Source organism: Podarcis vaucheri (assembly GCF_965113315.1).
Source record: "Podarcis vaucheri genome assembly, chromosome: 10".
NCBI lineage: Eukaryota > Metazoa > Chordata > Lepidosauria > Squamata > Lacertidae > Podarcis > Podarcis vaucheri.
This window is the reverse complement of record NC_138748.1, coordinates 50,722,971-50,742,951: the sequence shown is the minus strand read 5'-3', so window position 1 is coordinate 50,742,951 and position 19,981 is coordinate 50,722,971. Positions and strand designations below refer to the sequence as shown.

At 42.4% G+C, this 19,981-nt stretch overlaps 1 long non-coding RNA gene across 3 annotated transcripts in view; it reads right to left on the bottom strand.

Moving 5' to 3' along the window:
• LOC309542104 overlaps nucleotides 1–19,981 on the bottom strand; it is a 159,090-nt gene that overhangs the window by 50,541 nt on the left and 88,568 nt on the right. For all 3 annotated transcript variants that reach the window (XR_014224065.1, XR_014224066.1, XR_014224067.1), the window contains one exon: nucleotides 17,334–17,431. This is a non-coding gene — a long non-coding RNA (uncharacterized lncRNA). The remainder of the gene's footprint in view (nucleotides 1–17,333; nucleotides 17,432–19,981) is intronic.

The following is a 19,981-nucleotide window of genomic DNA, read 5'->3' as shown; positions in this document are numbered from 1 at the left end:
ACGTAATATTTTGATGGTAAGAGTATCTTTTGCAAACATTTATTTTTTAAAGTCGCTTCATACACATGGCTGACTACTGCCCAAGTAAAGTTTGCGTCACTACTTTTTGACACACATTTATTAGCTGTGAAGTTCAGAGGACCAGCAACTCCCTATGAATGACTGTTAAATCAATACCAAACAATGCAGCATTTGGGGACATCTGAAGTTGCATTTTTTACAAGACATAGACTATTATACAATTCAACCACTTTGATGCATGTATAACATTTGCCGGTGGAAGAAAAGGGAGCCCCTGATGGTTTTTTGAAACAGTGGTTGTATTATTCATGCGCTAAGCTAACCCTCTTCAGCTGTAGAACCTTTGCAGCACCAACAAGTGTACTAAACACACACACACACACACACACAAACTCAACACACACAAAAACCCCACTTGCTTCTTTTTTAAAAAATATGAGTATTGACATTCTTGTGCAGCATTAGGAGAGCTAATTTAGCTTCCAGTTCTAAGAATTTTTTTTTTAATCTATAGCCAGTAATTATTGGCATTCAGGGGTACAAAGGAAGAAAACAAAGGCCACAAATTCTAGCACATTCATGTGGGATTGGGAGTTGAATTAGGATCTTCACACCCCATTGAATTATCAGCCCCCCTATTAGAGCCTTATTAAAATGGTAATGATTATATGCCAGCTATAGGCAGGCTGCCCGCACCTGTCAAAAATACCCCGATTATCCTGTTCATTCAACTGTCTGGCTCTTGAATTTATGTCTCAGGTTTACTCCACTGTGAAGTCGCCCCCCCCCCCTTCCTGGCCCTGTGCTCAACACCACTTTAAAAAAAAAATAATGAAAGAAAAGATACAAGAACAAACACTTCCGCAAAGATGACAGTAAATCCTCTCTGATTTACTGCACCCATTGCCCATTTCACGTTAGCGTATCTGGCATGGTAATAAAAGGATATACAATTTCACTGGATTTAACTGCAACGAAGAAGAAAAATTAGAAAGGCAAATGAAAAGCTTTTTTTTAAAAAAAAAGATTGATTAAAAAGCACTCTAATTTGAAGATCAAAAAATTCCACAACTACCGCTCCTATAGCCTACAAGTCTTCTTCACCAACCAAAGATGTAGGCTTTTATTAGCTTTAAAATCAGACTCACAATAAAACTGGGAGAGTTTCAGCTTTCATTCCCCCTGCCTCCCACCCTACAACACTACAATGTTAAGGGAAAGGCAATATTGGAAACGAAATGCCGCAGCTCAATATGAAGGCATAGAAGCTACATGGTACAAAGAGACGTTTTAATTATATAACACACATAGACACCCCTCATGACTTCAACAACAGTTCACCAAATTGGAGAAAAATTGAGCCTGATTCATTAAGAAAACTTGTAATGGCATATTCACCTCTGCTTATTAGATATTTTTGAAGATTTTGTTTTTACCCTGCCCTTCAGCCCAAAACAATTCCATTAGTGAGTTATGAAGATCAATAATAAGGCAATATCTCTGCTTTAGCATTCTTCCCTTTAAGGAACTACAACTTTCGAAAGACAAAAAATATTATGTTTGTTTATTCGACTTTTCCAGTGCTTCTGAAGGCAAGGATTGTATAAAGCAGAGGTGACAGAAGATTCCAAGCAGGAAACCATTACCATACTTGCCTGTGCTGGAATGTTGGGCCCCCATTATAAAGTAAACCTTCTTAGCCTTTAGATTTCAAAAAAAACAAAAAACCCTCATTATCAGATGTTCCTACTAATCAGTGCATCTTGAAACATGTGCATGCTAAATTTAAAATTTCTGTTGGCCTGAAAATACCATTTACTCCACTATTTTGAGGGCACAGACTTCCAGAAGTCTCCCTTTCAGATTACTGCAGGGCCGCTTCTGGTTTCTATAATAAATTTAGCTTCCTGGCTTATGGTAGCAAAGTTCAATGGAAAAACTTCAGACAACCATTTTGAGGGGAGGGGGGTACATTAGCACCTTCCTTTTAAACTGTCAGTATATTGTGGGCGAGGTGTATGCCAAATTCCAGTCTTTTGGGTGGCCAGGAAATAACTGTTTTTCCAGTAACTGGTGTGCTTTGGCCTGTGCAGGTTCTAAATGCTAAGTGCTCTGGTTCAGGTGTGAAGAACTTGTGGCTTTCCAGGTGACACCTGAACTACAACTCTCATCATCCCTGGCCATTGGTCATGCTTTCTGGAGCTGATGGGAAGTTGTAGTTTAGGAACATCAGGAGCGCAAAGGCTCCTACATCTCCTCTAACAAATCTGATACCTCTGGCGAGTGAGTGAGTGAGTGAGCAAGTGAGATCAAAGCCTTTTCATTTTGCAGGCAATGACCGATGTACGTGGATCCAACTGATGTGTGGCTGGGGAACCATGCACATTGCGTCGACCCAGAACTGGCTAGAAAGGGGGTGAAGATTAGGGTGGGGGCATAAGGGGGTTTAAGGGGGCGGAGCAGGTTTATGTGCACTCTGCCATTGCGCATGATGACCCAAAATGCAACCCCTGCACAAATCAGGGGTTGCCTTATACGAGTAATCTAATATGATTATTAATACTATTCATTAAGTACTTTTCACACCCTTCCTCCCCAAAACACAATGCATTTGAAACATTTTCAAAAATTAAGAACATCTAAAAACAGTCACATATCCTCTCAGCTAATTATCTGAAAGTTGACAGAATGCCTGGGTAAACAGGAATGTTTTAAAATTTCTCCTAAATGTTGATAATGAGAGAGACAGACACACCTCAACAGGGAGGGTGTTTTGTAATTGGGGAACTACTACTGTGAAGACTCTGCCACAGGTCAGGGACATCAACAGGATCTCCCCTGCCAATTGTAGGGCCTGGGGTACTGGTTGAGGCGCTGTTTTAAGTGTTTAGGTCCCATTCCATTTAGGGCTTTGTATGCTAAAACTAACACTTTGAAGTGGGTCTCATAGCTCACTGACAACTCAGAACCTGTGACACATGGTCCCATTGCTGACCCACTTACCAAACTACTATGGCAGCTGTATACTGCACAAGCTGTGGCTAGGACATCTTCAAGCATGGACCCACAAGAGCCCATTGCAGTAGCCCAAGAGGCTACTGCATGGACAGCTGAGGCCAGCTTATCCCAGTCCAAGAAACATATATAATTGGTGAACCAGCCTAAGCTGGACATAAGCGTTCCTTGCCACAAAAGCCATTTGGAACTCCAGTGACGTTTTGGAATCCAGAACTACTCTCAGACTAGGAACTTGTTCCTTTGGAGGAGTGCAACCCTTCCCAGAACAGGTGGTCCATCTAATACCTGGACATGGGAACTGACCAGCCACAGAACCTCTGTTTTATTAAGATTCAGCCTCATTTTATTAGCCCCTATCCAGCCCAATACTGATTCCAGGCACCAGTCCAACATCTTAACGGCCTCTCCTGAATGGAGAAAGAGGAGAGCTGTGTGCCATCAGCATACTGTGTGCCAGTGAGAGATCAAGGAAAATAAACAGGGTCACACTCCTCCTGTCTCTTTCCTGATAAAGGTCATAAATCAGAGTGACCAAGGCTGCTTGAGTGCTAAAACCTGGTCTGAAATCAGGCTGAAATGGATCTAGACAATCTGCTTCCTCCAGGCAACACCTGCACACACATTTCACTAGACAGTCAAGCTACAACAGCACTTTTTCTTTCTTTCTTTTTCCAGTTCCTCATTAGAAACATTCCAGCTGCAATCAATACATTACCCATTAGGTTTCACATCTCTAAACAGACAAAGCTGTAAAGTCAGTGAACCTGTAGGCAAGCAATAATTTGTAATCTTATAAATCTCCTTTACAACTTGTTTCCAATACTCTGAAATCAACCTCCCCAAGCATGCACAAAGTCAGCACCACTATCTTTACACTTCTAATACAAATATGTATTTTCTTTGGTTTAATAGGTGAAAGACATACCAGTGGTTACGGCCTTGTCTTCTTCTTCTCTGAATTAAAAAAACCACTTTCAGATTAACACATACCAAATACTTCAGGGCCATCTTTTAAAATAAATGTTTGGCCCAATCGCAGAAGAAGCTAGGTGCAATATGGAAGTAAGCAAAATAGAAAACTCTCTAGATGCCAGCCTCTCTGAACCGAGGGTAGACTCTTACACCTCTCTCAAAGAGAGGAAATGACTGATCACAAAAGAGGACACAGATCTGCATAAAAGCTGCTAGATTCTTTTTTCTTTTTTTTTTTTGTATTGCATTTTTATAAATCCAGGGACCAAATGCAACCCTCCAGGTGCCTCAGAGGGGGTATTAACCTAGAAGAGGAGCATGCATGAGATTTATTTCATGCAGTCTCATGTAGCATGCAGTCATGGTTCATGTAAGTAGAAATGGTGCCACTGCTGGGGAAATTGGCCCTTTGCCAGTCTTGGGTCCTGAGGAAATGCCTGATCCCACCATTCTCTGGAGGCATCCTAATCATCACAACCAACTAAAGTTTTGAAATGGCCAGCATGGCAGAATTTCTGGAATGAGAGACACCTTAGCTATCACATTGCAAGCCTTTGCTCATGTCATGGCACCCAAAGCTGCAGAAAGTATCAGGATGCAAATGTCATGCAAATGCATGCATTTTTTACCCCCAGTAAGCGGAACAATCAAACAGCATTGGTATTGGTGTTTTAGGAAGTGCAAGCAAACTTGCTGCCCCCCCATTTTTAAACAATTGGTCACTCACCCATCATTAGCAGGAGTCGCTGGTTAAGCACACACACATATCCTGAAAGGAACAACACTAATGGATGTCTATATGCATGTTATTTGTTTGAACAACAGAAAGATAGATGGCTAAAAGACAAGGTAATGATTTGTGATCAGGGTCCCAAATTTGATTTCAGCAATTAGATTACTGCTCTAAGAGGTCTCTAGGGAAATCTATTAAAATACCATCTTCCTTTGCCCTCCAAAGCATACAAAGACTCCCTAGTAACTGTCCACTGTCTGTTCCTTTGTGACATGTTGCATGATCCCAAGACAAAAACCATATGCTGTGGTTAAATGGCAGATTGACGAACAAGAGACAGCTATTCTTTAGCTAACTCGCCTATGAAATGTGGGCTAGTCAACAATGGCCAGAGCTCTGAGCATGACTTTATTTTCTTGTAGGTTTTTCTTTTGTTGACACATATTCTTCAGTAGTGTAGCGAGTCTCACTGGTTCAGCTGAAATGACTGTCAATGTGGGCATGATGGAATCAAGTTCCCAGATGTCACCCCAACCAGTAGGGATAAATGAGTAGTTGTTAAGTCAAGCACTTAATTTCTCTGAGATATGTAATGCTACATTATGCATGTCTAACTCAGAAGTAAGTCCCACATGAATTCAATGAGGTTTAGTTCCAAGCAAGTATATATAGGATCATCACCTTCTCCTCTAGACAGCAAAACTATGTCTCAGTTTTAAAAGCTACTAGTATACTTGGTAAGATTAAATTCCTCGATAAAACGAAATCAATTTCAGCCCATTTCTGGTAAGCTAGGCCACACAAAGCAACTGAGAGGATATATTGTTGTTGTTGTTGTTTAGTCATTTAGTCGTGTCCGACTCTTCGTGACCCCATGGACCAGAGCATGCCAGGCACTCCTGTCTTCCACTTCCTCCTGCAGCTTGGTCAAACTCATGCTGGTAGCTTCGAGAACACTGTCCAACCATCTCATCCTCTGTCCTCCCCTTCTCCTTGTGCCCTCAATTTCCCCCAACATCAGGGTCTTTTCCAGACAGTCTTCTCTTCTCATGAGGTAGCCAAAGTATTAAAGCCTCAGCTTCAGGATCTGTCCTTCCAGTGAGTACTCAGGACTCATTTCCTTAAGAATGGATAGGTTTGATCTTCTTGCAGTCCATGGGATAGTTGAAGATGATAGCCATCTTCAACTATCTAAAGGACTGTCACACAGAAGATCATAGAATCATAGAATCATAGAGTTGGAAGAGACCACAAGGGCCATCGAGTCCAACCCCCTGCCAAGCAGGAGGGTTGGCAGGAGATGGAGCAAGTTTGTTTTCTTCTGCTCTGGAGGGTAGGACTGGAACCAATGGCTTCAAGTTACAAGAAATGAGATTCCAACTAAACAGCAGGAAGAACCTTCTGACAGCAAGAGGTTGTGGGTTCTCCTTCATTGGAGAGTTTCAAGCAGAGGGCTGGATGGCCATCTGTCACAGATGCTTTAGTTGAGATTCCTGCATTGCAATGGGTTGGTCTAGATGATCCTTGGAGTCCCTTCCAACTCCACAATTCTATGATTCTAAACTAAGCTATAGAAAAGATGGGTTTCAACTGAGCACCCTGAACACAGAGCTGAGTAAAATGGAATCCTAGTCTACTGTTTGATCCCTCTCCCATCTCCTTCCACTTGAGGATACAGCGCATGTCCACACCCACCAGTGGCAAATTTTCTTTACACTAACACATCAGGAGTTGGGCATACAACGCTTCCTTTCTGATTCAAGCATAGAAGTTATCATGTGCAGCCATCTAGTAATAAGCCCAAATACTGCCATGCATTCTACAAGCACTGACTTTGAAGACTGTACGGGAATCTTCAGATGCGCGTGCAGAATTCAACCAGAGAGGAAAATCCACTGACCCAATTTGAATTAAAATGAAATTTCTTCCCTCTTTCCTCTAGAAGAAGTGTCCCATGAGTATCACTCTACTCACAGGAAATCTGGGTCCAACCCAATAAATTGCAGGGTTGCAGCTTTTAGTCAATAGACCCTACAGCCTGTGCCATTGAATTTCCCTTTCTGACAGTGGCTAGAGCTGCCAAGGAACATGCCAAGAGTGTACAAAAGTGAAGGTTGGATCCAACGATTTTAATGTCTTCCCATTCCCCTGATACAGCCCCAGATCAGGGAGGAAACTGCACCAGCTCTGGTACTGGCACAGTCCACTTTCCTCATTTCCAATGGGAGGGAAATACTTTTTAAAATACAGAATAGGGTGGAAGGGCTCAATATTGCTTTTCCCCACAGAGAGAGCCTATCAGGACATTGGGTAGGACTGCAACCTAAATTAATTTATTACAAAACTGTTTATTAACATGAAAATGTCTCCCCTCCACAATTAATCTCTCTCTGTGTTTGTGTAGTGCTTCAAAGAACATATGCTTTATTGAAAAACAACTCCAGCAATACTGCAATTTATTTGTGACTGTGTGCAGATTTAGGCTACAATCCTAAACACACTTACCAGGAAGTTAGTCCGACTGAACATAGTAAGACTTCCGAGTAAACACAATTAGGATTGTGCTACCAATTGACTAAAATTCATATGAGTAATAGACCACTGTTGCGATCCTATGCATACGTACTTGAGAGTATTAGTACTGATGTCCAACTAAACATGTTTGGGAGTGTCCTCTTAAGATTCCTGTTAATTGGATCGCAGCCCTAACAGAATGCAAGCCAACAGTTTGAGATCCAGCTGGTTTCTGTGGCAGGGAGTTAAATGCCTGTTTAAATCAGTGATATTTCACAGTGCTAAGCTCTGGCTCAATGGCACCTGTCATAAAACGAAATCAATTCAAGTTTATTTTGGCCCACGATGTGCGTTCCACCTCCAATAGCTTTACCTCTCCTTTTCCTTTTCCCTCTCTCCTCCTGAATCTTCCCTTTACCAGCCAGAGCTTCCTTGTGCTCCTGTCCCTCCTTGTCATGCCATCGGAGCCACACATACAAAAAAGTGCAAGTTGTGAAACTATTTGTATTTCATGGGTATTCATTCACTCACTCGCTCACTGTGCCAACACGATGGCCTGAGTGTTTGGCAGGCAATATTGCTCGGGCAAATCTGTGAGCTGATGATGAATGGCTGTGAAGCCTTTGTGATTGCTCATGCTCCATTGTAGGCCGAACAATGAAGGAGGACACAAGTCTGGCTCGGGAGAGCAACGGATAAAACTGTTGGGCAGAATGGCCGGGCTCCTGCCGACATGACCACTTGTTGACACAGAAAGGACTCAACAACAAGTGAGCAGAAACAGAAACGATTCTGTTCAGCGAGGCTATTAGTTGCAACGTGTGGTACTGGAGCGGTCACTCCTGATGTGTTTCCTTGCTAATGAGCTCTGAATGCCCTATTAAACTGGGCTGCTATAGGCTCAGAGCCACTGGGGCAGCAGCATGCATGAATGACTTGCCCAGCTCTCATTGGCTGGCTGGGCGAAGGAAGCAACTGGCAACACTCAAATTTAAACAGAACTGACAGTACAGTTAAATGATCATTAGTTAGCGTGGCCAAACAGATAGAGACTCAAGGCAATTCCTATTGACAAGATAGCATTACTCAGCTCTGTGCGAGCTCAAGCTTGCATCTTCTCTTGGCTTGAGCCAATAGAGTTTCTTTTGTGTATTCAGAAATACTGCATTTGAACAGAGCCTGTGCTGTGTTAAATGTGCCTATTCCTGGAATCAAGCTTGCAGATTTAAATACACAAGCGCGTGTGCATACCCACACACTTAACTACTGCTTCCTGCAACCTTTTTGCAACATAAATAGTACAAGGTCAGAGAATACATCTTGCATTACATTACTGTACATTACATTTTATTAGTCCCACCATTTTTTCCAAGGAGCTCAAGGTGGAATGCATGGTTCTCGCCGTCTTCATTTCACCCCCTACAACAACCCTGTGAGGTAGGTTAGGCTGAGAGGCAGTGACTGGCCCAAAGTCACCCAGTGAGCTTCCTGGCCAAGTGGAGATCCGAACCCTGGTTGCTCACGTCCTAGTTTGACGATCTGTCCTTCCAGTGACCACTCGGGGCTGATTTCCTTAGGAATGGATGCGTTTGATCTTCTTGCAGTCCATGGGACAATCAAGAGTCTCCTCCAGCACCATAATTCAAAAGCATCAATTCTTCGGCGATCAGCCTTCTTTATGGTTCAGCTCTCACTTTTGTACATGTAGATGCTTTAAAGGGTGAGAAGGATTCAAATTTTTGGACCATGTGACCCCACCCACGCACCCACTGCTAACGACTGGCCTTATCTCTAGGTACATGCATTTCAGAAAGCACAATAGTATGCAACAAGTGGATGTACTGTATAATGTAACTGCTGATTTTGTAACATGAAGTAACATATGAAACCCAGGGAAGTGAGCTTCATAGGTTTAAGCCTGTCGTTCTTCCTCCATTTTGTAACTGTTCGGTCATGCTTTAAACCTGGCACCTGCACCTTCAGTGGATAGAATGTTGGCTGGCCCGGGTTCAAACCAGTTCTGAGATCAGCACCCCATGCTTTGGTCAGCTTCTGAGGTCCCACTGGCCTCACACAGGTGTTTTGAGGAACTGCTATTTAAAATTCCCACAGTGACACAACAGCAAGGCGGCATGGGAAATTTAAAATAGTGTCTTGTATCTGTTTCTCCTTGCCACCAGGGGAAAACATCATCTGTTCACATTCTGTCTGGCAGACATATTACCACTTGGTGGTGGCCCTGATTTACTTTTGTACCCTATACTTCAGCACAGCAGTTTATTAAAGCTTTTTAAAAAACTGCTTTTAATTATATTGTTTTAGTGAGTGTTTGCCATCCATGACGCCTTTGAAATAAAGGGTGGAATATAAATTGAATGAATGAAATAATGAAGAACATGCTGGTTTGTTTTATTTTACTTTCTTTTTTTTTTGCCAAGGGTGAACTTTCTATGAACTACAAGCTTCATTAGGATGAACACGAAATGAGCTAGTTCCTTTTTGAACAACGTGAACTTGAATTAGAACAAATTCTTTTTAAAAATGAATACAGTTCAAGCACTGTATAAGCAGGAGACTGTTTAACCAGCCACTATCCCTCAGCTGAACCCACCTCATAGGCTCCTTGTAGAGTGAGGAAAAAACAAGAAACAAGATAATCCTGTGTATTATCCCTGAGTATTGCCCTGAGTTCCTTCAAAGAAAGGTTGGATCCAATAAGTAAAACCAACATTCTAAAGTAGAATACATTAGTCATAGGAAATAGGGGAAGTGCACCCTCTTGATTGTAAAATGAGATTACACAACTTCATAAGAAGAATTAATCTGAATTATGCAGCTGTCAGTGGTATATTCTTGGAGCCAGAAATGTGGCTGACTGAACAATGGAAAAGGCTGAAATCCTATACTCCTTTTTTACCAAGGAGTATGTCCTATTGAGCTCAACTGGACTTGTGTCAGAAAAGATTTGTATAAGATTGCACTGAAATTTGGTAAAATGAATGATAAACAAACAAAACAAAATCATATACAAAAGGGATGGTTAACTTTTGGGGGCCTGAGAGCCACATTTGCTGTTGGCCAACCCTCCGAGGGCTGTAAGGTCAAAACCTTCTGTTGGAGAGATCAGTTTGCACATGTGCACACAAAGACAGGCAGGCAGATACATTCACATAGACTGGTGGTAGTCCAGAGATCACTGACAAGCAGCAACATTGATTTCGTCTCCCCAGGCCTTACAGATTTCACAGCCATTCTGTATCAGAGAGTAACTGTATCAGAAAGAACACACTAATGATCCTGGTGATTTTTTAAAAATGAGCTAGTATAGGGGGAGAGAGAGAATTAAATGAACTAATCAGTCCCAAAGAATAGCTGTTGCCACCCACCTGCAGAAAATCCATAGAGATATGTGAACAGCTGCTTTAAAACTTCATAAGGATGTAGAAGGCAAACATTCCAAAATTGCTGATCTTGAAAATGGAATCTATTCATGCCAGCAATAACAAATATATCTGATTTTTACCATGGACTCCACTTTCCACCCTTTGTGTAGTCAACAACAACAACAACCTATTATTTGTACCCCACCCATCTGATTGGGTTAATCACAACCAAGAACAGACCTTCAATAACAATCCAGTCAACTCAAGGGCAGAAAATACAACTCAGTGGTAGATCATATGCTTTACATCAGGGATGAGGAACCTGTGACTCCCCGTGTGTCCCCCGTGGGGATTCCATCTCCCATCAGCCCCAGCCAGCATGGCCAACATTCATGAATGAAGGGAGCTGTAGTCCAACAATATCTGCAGTGTCTCCAGCTCCCCATTCCTGCTTTACATCCCATGATCAATTCTTGCCCTCCCTAGTTCAAGATAACCTTAGATAACCAAGTTGAGAGATATATTTGCCAGAGAACTTGGAGAACTGCCACCAGTGAGCACAGGTGGCAATCCCAGGGCAAAGTGTGCTGGGTAAACCAACAGTCCTAAGCCATTCAGGGAGTCAAGAGTAAATATTACAGTGCCTGAATAAAATCCACAGGACCCAGCTGTATTTCATACAAATTGAACCATCTTTGGGATACACACACACACACACACACACACACACACACACACACACAGTGAGTTAGGGACTTCCCCTGCATGCAAAGACAGGGTCTAGCAGATTGTCGGTCCAACAGTCAAGAAGGAGGTTTCTGCACATACTGTATAGGGAAGTGAGGGGCAGATGGGGCTTGTCAACCTAGGAAAGTAGCCTATCTAGAGAAGGAAAAATCTGGTCCTAAACCTCCACTGCTTTGCGGGATATCTTTGGGAGAAGAAAAGGCTAAGGAGTACACCCTAGACAAATCTGGAGTGGAGTCTCTAATACAGTTGAATGGTGCCTTGAATGTCCCCTTCCAGCAACTCCTGCAGCCAAGCTCTGCTTTCCTTTGGACGACATCAGTGAGGCCAGGAGTGGGGTCTTGTCATCTGGGCAGCATATCCTTCACCCCTTCACCCTCCCCTGGCCCTAATAATACTGTGGTTTCCAATGAATGTATTAGAGAGTGAAGTGGTGCCTGTTGATATTGCAGAGTCCTGTGCACAACGGAATGATGAATAGTACGTGCCACATGCTTAAAGTTGCTTTATTCTCAGTTCAGTATTGAGAAATTACAAACATGCATCTTGCCTCTGCGGGAGCAGAGAAGCAACCGTCCTTCTCCTCGGAATAACGAACACCGAGAGATCAGTGAAAAACAGGAAACCAGTGTACGTCACATCCAGCTTCCCATTCCCGTGTGAAAACCCAACAGTGCTCTGACTGTGGAATGTAAACATTGTCTTGTGACAAGCACTTTGCTGCACAGTGAAGAGAGCAGAAACCAACAGTGCCTACAGTAGAGCCAGGATTTGCACTTTGTAGCAATTACCCTTCAGCAGGGTGGGGGACAGAAATCATGAGAACAGTGGCATTGGGGTGCAGAAGGGAAGGGGACCTGGGGAACACAGACACCAGGAACATTTGCTTCTAAGGGCCCCAGAATGAAATAGGAACTGTGGGATTTGAAATGAGGTTGTGCTTGAAATTCAAAAAACTGAAACTGAATTCTGAAGTTTTGCTCTCAAAGGTGTGCAACATTTTGTTTCAGCTAAGGAAAAGTACCTAAATCTGTTTTGCATCTCCCACCACCATATAAGCCTGTTTCACTTTAACACACATCTGAATATCTGATTTTCTGCTCCCCTCTCTTCCCCTGCTCCAATTTAGTGCATTCGGATAAATTAGATTGCAGTGTACCATAATAATGGCTTTTTCCCTCTGAAAGGTAATTCAGCTGAACCCTCATGTATTTACTGCTGTCCAGATTTCCCCTTGGTGGTCTGAACTCACATTAAGACTATTGGAAACTGTAAGTAGGCTTTGAGATTTAAATATGAAAGGATGTTTGTACTAGTTAAAAAGAGAGTGGATTCACGAGGAAAGATTCTAGAGCTCTTCTAATGTATCCTGATTGACTGGATACCCAGAGAGCACTCAGCCAGATAAAAGAAGCTGGAAAGTAAGGCAGCAGAATCCTTTTACCGGGAGGAACAGCACAGGTGAGTTTCAAAGGTTTGGAAAGCTGCATTTATTTGGGACCAAAACTTGTACACACACATTCTCTTAACTGAAGAAGTTGGCACTGTATTACATACCACTTCATTGAGGTTAATATTTTAACTCACAGTTAGAGGGAGGGATAAAACTGAAGGGTCGCCAGTCCATTTAAGCCTGTGTACCTCCTGATATTGTTGGACTCCAGCTCCCATCAGCCCCAGCCAGCAAGGCCAGTGGTGAGGGATGATGGGATTTGTAGTCCAACAAATATCAGGAGGGTGGTAAATTCCTCACCCCTGCTCTAGACGCTTGGATAAAAGTACATGGGACTTATAACATCGAGCGCACAATGAACCAAATGAACAAAATAACTCCTACATGAAGCTTTAGATTTGCCTTTAAAGAAACTTATTCAGGGTACTTGTGTGAATGTGTGCAAATCTGAATTTGAACTTTAACAGAGTTATCTTAAATACAATGTAACTACACACTGCATTTATAACCCAACAAAGAAGACTGAAGTTGAAATACGTTTAGCTGAAATATGTTTAGCGGATTGTCTTTCCATCTACTACTTTTGTGTGGCTCCGTTACAACTTGTAAAACTGCCTGTTTACAATATTCTCCAGAGAATGGCTTGCTTTAAATTTTAGCTCTAGAATAGAGTCCTGATGTATTTTATTTTTTTAAATTTTTGAGTCACACATTTTCTGTTTCCTTGGAAAACACTTTAATCTTTTATGACATTTTTGATAGTGAAACCATTTAGTTTTTTACTATGCGCTTCATAATTGTGCTGCTACTAAACACACACACACACACTTCCATCTGTTTTCTCTCCCCAAGATGTGACTTAAAAATTATCACAATAAAGTGATAATGGTGCATTGGGTGAACTTTCCTGGGCTCAGCTACAAGCCGTTACAGCAGCACTATGCAAATACAACTCCTAATAATATCAATACTAGAATGTTAACACTCAACTTAAAAGTACAAAAAGCCCTTTTATGAAAGAAGAATTTCAGAGCAGCAGCATTTCTATGAAGCTTCAATGAAAACTGAAGAACATTCAGATGCATAAAACTCAGATGTTTGTAGTCTTTGATAGTTCTCTGACATATGGCCAGAGAGAAGCAGATGGACGGGTCACAGCAGTGGGAAGCCAAAGGGAGCGTTTGCATTGTTATATGACCCAGTGGGCCAACACTAACAGATTCTCCCCAGTGACCCGGCTATTGTTATCCCAGGGATCTGATAAGAATCTGATACTTGCATTTATTTGCCCTCAGGTAATTTTCACATGTGATGCCTGATTAAAATGACCTTTATTTTGCAGCTTTGTTTATCCACAGGCTGGAACATCTGAATCATAGGGCAGCCCATGAACAAACTCTGTTGCCTTGACAACGATGATGATGATGTTTAAAAAAAACCCTACTTGGATTATTCCTTTCTGTGTTGGTCCTAAAGTTAAAAAAGAATAACAAGCACTTGGCAAGAGTAGCTTGATCCAGTCTAGAACCTGACAGGGCCGGCCTAAGACATTCTGCTGCCTGAGAAGGACAAGATGCTGTTCCTCTACCCCTGTGGACAGGCACTGACTTGACTGGCAGTTTTGAGTCTGACTTCTGTACAGGGACAGTATCCTCCACTGCACTTACAGATGCAGGGCAGGCCAAGTAGCACACACAGCTCTGTCCCCAACATCTTGCCACTACTCCCATGCCCCTGGTTCAGCATTGGCTGCCTGTGGCATCCACCTCATTCTGCCAAGTGGTAAGGCTGTCCCTTGAACTGGGTCGTAGCTCAGTGGCAGGACATCTGCTTTGCATGCTGAAGGTTCCAAGTTCAATCCCTGGCATTTCCAGGTGGGACTAAGAATTGTTCCCTGTCTGAAACCCCAGAGAGCTGCTGCCAAACAGTGTGGACATTATTAAGCTAGATGGACCAGTGGTCTGACTCAGTATAAGGCAGCTGCCTATATTTCTATGAGAACTGGATATCATAAGAATGGCAGAAACCATGTTGGTCCTTCTGGAAAGAAACAGGCACATTATCTGCCCTGTTTCTTTTGGCATCCTGACTGAAATGCTGTTAATTCTGGAATCCTGACTCTTAATTGCTTCTTACCCTGTTGTTACTAAGCGCTGTTAAGTAAATGTATTTGGTGCCCTCTCTGTTTAACATTCTGCCCAACAAAGGAATCACACTGATGGAATAACTGCTGCTTGCACAACGGAACTTCTAGTGTCCACACAATGTACCCTTACACTCCCCCAGAACTGCTCCAGACCTTGTGGGGTGGAATCCAGAGCAGATTTGGGAAGCACTAGGGGAATAGGGGAGGAATAGTCCCACTGCAGGAACGAAGGCCTTCTACAAGCACTATGCCCTTGTTGAATACAACCCAGAATTCCCAACTTATTATGCAGAGGGTAAATAACTTTGGGACTTGTGTGTCTTTCAAATCATTGAAAATTTAGTCTAAAATCATTATTATTTTATTTTCTCTTCTCTTACTCCAAAGGAATAAAAAGCAACAGCTGAACCAAAATACCATCACAGCATTACTGTTTTGTTAAAGGGTATGACTGTACATACTCTGTTTGAGCTGAAACTCAAGGAGCTCTCTGTTATTCAGCTACAAAGGTACTAGTACCAGACACAAAAAGGAGAAAAGTATAGTTTTCTTTTCCACAAATCACAGATATCCGAATAAGAGAATATGAAAAGAGAACATTTGAGAACCACCTCTGATGAAATAAAACTGACAGTGAAACGTGTCAATTTACAAAGAACTTCCTATCCACCTTACAGAGAATGATTAAGAAGAATCCAATGGAGCCTTGCTGGAATTCTGCTTACAGTCTACTTTTACTTTTATTTATACTTTTTACAGTCTACTTTTACTTTTTATTTATACAGTGCTGTGCACCATTTGACCTAGATATCAGAATGCCCCTGTAAAATAGTTTTCTTGAGCCTAGGTGGGGTTCAGAGGGTGAGCCCTGAACAGGAAGCACATGGCAGGGTAATTGGTAGCAGAATCAGAGTAAGGTTTTACAGGCTCAAGGACAGATTCAGCGTGACACTGGCACTGCTCCAATAAGAAAGGTGGACAACTCAGTACTTCTATTCTGGTGCAGCCCTGATGGCTACCCATTGTCTTGGAGATGACTACTCATTAAAGCCTTGCACTTCTACACCATTATGGAGTCTCCATGTGCCTACTCTGATGTTTCAGGTAGGCATCAAAGGACCTCGGACGACTAATGCCCTTCCTTAGACAAGAAGTGGAGTGGGATCACTTCACTTTATACCAAGTTGTTTAGTCAAAAAAGCGACCTGTCCAGTCTATCCTGACTGGCATTAGCCCTTCACGTTCTCAAGCACAGGTCCTTCCAAACCCTAGTACCTGAGACCCTATAAGCTGTGGTGTGTAGGAAGCCACCTATACCAGGGGCTGGGAACCTTTGTCAGGCAGAGGGTCAAATTCCCTTGTGGGCAAGCCTCTGGAGGCCACATGCAGGGCCAGGCAGAAGTAAAATGCATGTGATTCTTACCTTTGTACAGTCAGGTGCATTCAAGCCACCCAACCATCAGCTGTATTTAGACTCTCACCCAACCATATATCTTCATCCTCCACCCAGGCAAGCAACATGCATTGCAACAGTTTACAAGAACATTTCAGCCAGGAAAAAGCACTCAAAGACAGCGCATAGCAGTGTTGGCGAAGGGTGTGGTCTCAGGAGAGGGTGTGGCCGGGGAAGAGTCTTGAGTGCTAGACAAAGACATTTGGAGAGCAGCTTTTGACCCTGCAGACCTGAGGTTCCTCACCCTTGACAAGGTGCATTTGCCTTGCCCACAACCCTGGAGACAAGCATATTACTACCCCTTATAAGTGACAGAATGACTATCCAGCGTAAGCAGAAGAAAGAGCCTGGTGTGACTCGTGCATTTGCAAAGTTTTCATTCTTTACATTTTCACCACCAGAAAGTGGTCCAACTTTTGCCGCTGTTGTGTCTCTCAACTGCTAAAGCTAATAAGGCAAAACCTCAGTATCCCAATTAGTATTAGAAAAAGTGGATTTTACACCACTGGAACTATGGCAATTCAGCGAGAGTATCAAAAGCAGCAATCAAAATGGCTACTCATTTTGCTGTGGCATGCCCCATCTTGATGTCACACTGTACATTTCATTAAAAACTAAAAGAACAGCCCTGACTGGTGCTTGTTGGAATGTATCAATTTCTGGATTAAGGCTGGCCCATTGTTTTGTTCTAGTTATTCATATATAGATGAATGGGGCATGGACAAGGCTAATCCAGTATAAACAGCCTGTAACAGTGAAGGGATACTCTGTCCTAGAGAGCCATCTAAGTCTTTTAATTACTTCGGCAACTGATAGATCAGCCCTTGCCCCCTTGAATTCCTTTGTCATGAGAGAGTTAAAATTCATGAGCGTCTATCTTTCTGAATACTTACTCCACTGCCGCTATGTTCTACGCCAAGCAAGCCATCACGTCAAAGAGTCGGAGGTCTGTCAGACCATCTGTTACATAATAGTCACCGATTTCTGAAATCTGGGCATGGAGAGAGCAAAGATTATGAAAGGTTTTTTTTAGGGGGGGGGAGAAAAAGAGAACAAATTGCCACCTCTCTTGCAAAGGAAAGGTGGAGGGTAGTAATAAATAATAAGCTCAAGTCAAAGCAGGGACTGGCTTTTATTAGACAGCAAAACAAACTTTCAAAAAAGAAAACAGCCAAAGACAAAATAGGATTGATGGCAAACAACCACATTGCAATGAGGTTTCAGCAATATTCAGGCGAACGCTAGCCCAAGGCAGTTCAAGACTTCAGGTATAAACCATGCATAATAACGCAATAGCACCCCAATGGGTAACAACAACAACAACAACAACAACAACAACAACAACAATTTTGGCATGATTTAATGTTAGGACCATCTCTGAAGTCATTCTAAAAATAGTAGAGAACTTGGCACTATTGCAATGTGTGGTCTGCACTAACTAGCAGTATCTCTGCAGGGTTTCAGTAAAGATTCTTCCCTAGCCATATCTGGATGCTAGGGATTGAAACTGCCACACTTTGAATAGAGATGATAGATAGACAGACAGACAGACAGACAGATAGACAGATAGACTCGTCCTCTAGCCATCTCTCCTCAATCTGCAGCTCTCCCCCAGTCTGGGGAACTGGTCACCAGGCATCCCCTTTGCACTGCCAGACTATCTGAACAACCATCTGCCACCCAAATTCCTGGTGGCCTGACAGACTAACTGCATGTCCTCCATCCAATCACCCATCTACCCACAGGTATTTGCCAGCCTTTTGACCTAAGTAACTGACACCAAGAAGTCCTGGAATCTAATGTGATCTGACTGATGAAAAAGTCAAGGAAATGAATGAAGAGCCCCAAGGCTACACAGTCCCAGTAAACCCCTACACTAGTTGATCCTTGACTGTTGCAATCCGCCTCCTGATGGGGATTTGGAAGAAGAACGTCAGAGATCCAGCCTATGGAACATCAGCTTAATGAACAATTCCAGTTTAGAAATCTAAGTAAAAAGTGTGCATGCTACGTGAATAACTACATTCTCAAAGCTGAAAAAGTCCATTCTAGGAGTCTGTGTTGCAAACGTGGAGCCCCAGGCAACAGACAAGTCTCCATCTCAAACGTAGCTTGGTGTAAAATACATACTTTCCATGCAGATGGTCACAAGCATCATTCCCCAGCATCTCCAGGTAGGGCTGTGGGAAAGACTTCTGTTTGCAACCCCAGAGAGCCTTTGCCAGTCATTGTAGTGACAATACAGAGCTAAATGAACCAATGGTCTATCTCATTGCTCCTGGTATTATGCAGAGAATCTGACTGGGATGTTACATGCATGTTTGGGGCCCAGACTCCATTTATATCGTTGTATTGATGGTTGCTATTATTTTTGTTGTTTATGGTGGTGGTGCATTAATTGTATCTTAAACGTGTTATTGTCAACGGCTTCCTTGTTTGGTGGAAACCACTTAGGAGTCTTATATCACAAAAGGCACTTTTAAAAAATATTAAATCAGTCAATCAATGTGAACAAGCATGCACAAGATGGGGGTGGCATTTAGTGAGAGGAGTAGCCCAACACCTGTCACTCAGAGTCTCCCTGCCAATTATCGTTATGCAGGATAAGCTAGTCACCATAACCAAGGCTCTTAAAATGTACTTGAGGCAAAGCCAAATTTGCACTTGAAAATAATATTTACTCTTGAACAGTGTCTTTAAGCCTCCCTGCAAAATGTGCTCTTCCTTACCAAAAACCTCTTTGCTTTCCTACCCCAACATGGAAACTTTCAATGCCATTAGTGGTTGGGCCTATCCAGGGATCATAAATGCCCTCGGTTGTGAGTTCAAGGGTTTTTTATGACATTAAACTTGGACTCTGCTTAGTCAGGTCTCTTTGTCTTTCAGAAACACAATGCTAGATAATGTCCACACAAATCGCCCTCTTTTTTTAAGCATTTGCAAAGAAAGAAAGAAAGCCCCAAACAAGCAAGTCTTCTTTATCATACTCATTGGACAACACTTTTGCTCATAGTGGAGGTAGCTGCACGATAAGTTCTTTAAAGACATCTTTCTTCTGTTTCTGCCTCTTTTGTCTTTTCAAGCCCTGTTTAGTTTGATCAAAGAACAATCACACAGGCAGCAGGGAGGAAAGAGGGAATAGGAATGTTTACTGAAGGCACACGCACAGTCAACACAAATTGCTCAGAGCTTTTTTGTGGTTTAAGGTGGTTGGATTTTTTTGTTTGTTGTTGTTTTCATAAAGCAGTGCGCATCAGAAAAGAGCAAATATGGCATTACGGAAATCATGAAAGGCTGCCCTCTTCCTTCCCATTATCTGTGCTATGAAAGAACATTCATTAAAGAAGTGCACTGCAGCCTTTTTTAGGTTTATTAATTGATCGCACACAATCATGCTGACAGATGGAGAAGATGAACTTTATACACTGAATAAAAGTAAACAGTGAACACACCGGCATCAATGAAGTGAATTGTCATCATGGAATATGAGTTGCTATAATGAGGTTTATTAGGGTGTTTTTGCTTTGCAACACTGAAATGA